Raw genomic sequence first — 3,095 nt, forward strand, 5'->3', positions numbered from 1 at the left:
GGTTCACGCGTTCGTTACTTCGAGACTGGATTACTGCAACTCCTTATTATCAGGCTGCTCTCTTAGGTCCCTCCAGTTGATCCAGAATGCTGCAGCTCGTATTCTCACTAAAACTAAGAAAAGAGATCACATCACTCCTGCACTAGCTGCTCTGCACTGGCTCCCTGTAAAATCAAGAATCACTTTTAAAATTCTTCTCTTAATGTACAAAGCCTTGATTGGTGATGCTCCATCATATCTTAAGGAGCTTGTAGTACCATATTGCCCCACTAGAGAGCTACGCTCACTAAATGCGGGACTACTTGTAGTTCCTAGAGTCTTAAAAAGTAGAATGGGAGCCAGAGCCTTTAGTTATCAAGCTCCTCTTTTATGGAATCAGCTTCCACCTTCAGTCCGGGAGGCAGACACAGTCACCTTGTTTAAGAGTAGACTGAAGACTTTCCTCTTTGACAGAGCTTATAGTTAGGGCTGAATCAGGTTCACCTGGTCCAGCCCCTTGATATGCTGCTATAGGCTTATAGCTGCTGGGGGACGTTTAGGATGCACTGAGTACCTATCTCCTCTTTTTTCTCTCCTTATGGATGAATGTTCATCTCTCCATCACACGTTACTAACTCTGCTTTCTCCCCGGAGTCCTTTTGACTTCACGTCTCATGGGGTCATGACCCCATGAGACGGCATAGATCCTATCTGCCTGATGGATCTTCGAGGTCTGGGTCGTGGAATTCCTGCTACCGACCACGCCACTGTCCTGTTGAGACTCCGCCCACTGTTGAGACTCCGCCCACTCCTCCTCTCTACCGCCATCTGCCTGATGGATCGTGGAGGTCTCCATCGTGGAATATGCCTACTATGAACTATTCATACACTCTGTCACATTCATTGAATGTGTTTAAACTATAATCTGTCCTTCTGGTCACATTACATCTATTGTTCTGTCCATCCTGGAGAGGGATCCTCCTCTGTTGCTCTCCTGAAGGTTTCTTCCCTTTTTTCCCCCTGAAGGGTTATTTGGGAGTTTTTCCTGATCCGATGTGAGGTTTTGGGGCAGGGATGTCTATGTGTACAGATTGTAAAGCACTCCGAGACAAATTTGTAATTTGTGAAATTGGGCTATACAAATAAACTGAATTGAATTGAATTGAAAATGTGTCTGTAGATTATCTCAAATGATACTTCTCTGTGGACAGATAAACCCCCAGATTCAATGAGAGGAAAAAACACTCAATTACTCCCCTTTAGCAGTAGATCTAAATTGATTAGGATGTGAATGAGTGCTGAGTAGGTAGCTAAAATGTCATGACAGTGCAGTTAAAAAGAGCTGCGAGTGGACGTGCTGAGAAACTGTGTGTGCAAGTGTGTGAGTGTGTGTGTGTGTGTGTGTGTGTATGAGAAACTACTTATGAGATACAGGATAGAAAGATGAGGAAAAGCGGTAAGTTCTCACTTATCTCAGGATCTCAGTCAAAGTTTTAGTTTTACGATCAGAATTATTCAGAGTGAGTCAAGGCTTGATTGATCCTTTATGCTCAGCTTGTGCACGAGGAAATGCAGAAGCGTTTTCTCCAGAATGTTACCAGTTTTGTTCAAGCAAAAGATGGCTAACTGGTGCGCAGATGCATGATTGGGAAATCCTTTTTAATGCTTGGTTTTGATGAGTACTGAGCCAACACACACACAACAGTTCCTCTGACGTTTAACATCTTGTCCGACCTCCAACACAAAATTGCAGTCCAGGCTGTTGACACTAGACACTCAGACTCAGAGTATGCAATTTGATTATAAAATGTAATAAATGAAAAGGAGCCAGTATTTGGATATTTTTATTCAAATGCATGTTTTGTCCCAACACATTCCCGATAAAGGGTGCCTTTATAACAACTAAGAGCTGAGCAACAAAGTTCTTCAAACGGCACGGTTAGCATTTTTACATGGTAGAAGTTGTGACTTTTTATGTTAGGTCATTTTTTTTCAGTGTTTTGCGAAAGTTAAACTGTTCTCTCTGTGCATCTCTCAATCTATTAATAATGACTTCAAGTTAAAATTTACAGATGACGTTCTGTGAAAAACATTTTTTCATGTTAGTCTAACACAGTGGTTCTCAAACTTTTTCTGTCGCGCTCCAATTCGGAGGAAGAAAAATGTTCGTGCCCCACATTTAACAGATGGAGGATGATCAGAAGATTTGGACTGATTTGGCCTCGGGCTCCAGAGGGAAGCAGGTCAGCACAACACTTAAAGCCCACCGCAAAGCCCCGAGGGCAGCCGGGGGATTCAAATACAGGGCCACAGCATTTAGTCCTCTGATCCATTTCACTTGACTGACACAAATCATCTTTTCCTTTTTCCCCCTTTCTTATGACAGTTTGAGCAAAGGATACAGAGAGAAGGAAATCGCTATTCATCATCAAGTGTGTGTTTTAAAGGAAATTCCTAACAAACAGCATCTTTATCTTTTTAATAAGTATTGTGTGCTCCTACAACCGACCCACGTCATATCAACACAATAGATCAAAATAAAGTTAATTCTGAATGAATTGATTCAATTCATCTTAAATATTTGTATTTGTGTTCAGATTTTACCTCCAAAGCTACCCAGAACATTTTAGACTATTTATAGTATACATTTAGCAGGCAGTCCATTTGACTTAGAAAAGTAACTTCAGAAAATACTTAATAAATCTAAGTTGTATGAATGTATGACAATTATGCAGCTGTTTGGATAGAGTTGACAAATAAACCCCAAACCTGCAGCTCAGGGTTAGAAGACTGCTGCCACCTAGTGTTCAACCGACATAACAGCAATATAGCTGGTGGTCTGCCCATGTGACTGTCATATATATGTTTAGTATGAAGAACCTGGGCTCAGAACCTTCCTGTTCACATGGCCTCTATTAAAGGGTTTCCTCCAGTTGCTGCTGTTTTCTCCCTCAGTCCAAAGACTTGGAGATAAGATTAACTATAAACGTCCTGAGCTCACACCAAGGTGGAAATGTCTGGTTGTGTTGCAATGTGATGGACGGTCCAAGGCTCCCACCCAAAACATGCTGGGTGGATTGAAGGAAAGATGGATGGATACATGTTTCGAGTTTTTA

The sequence above is a fragment of the Pseudoliparis swirei genome, chromosome 9, assembly GCF_029220125.1.
Source record: "Pseudoliparis swirei isolate HS2019 ecotype Mariana Trench chromosome 9, NWPU_hadal_v1, whole genome shotgun sequence".
NCBI classification, from domain to species: domain Eukaryota; kingdom Metazoa; phylum Chordata; class Actinopteri; order Perciformes; family Liparidae; genus Pseudoliparis; species Pseudoliparis swirei.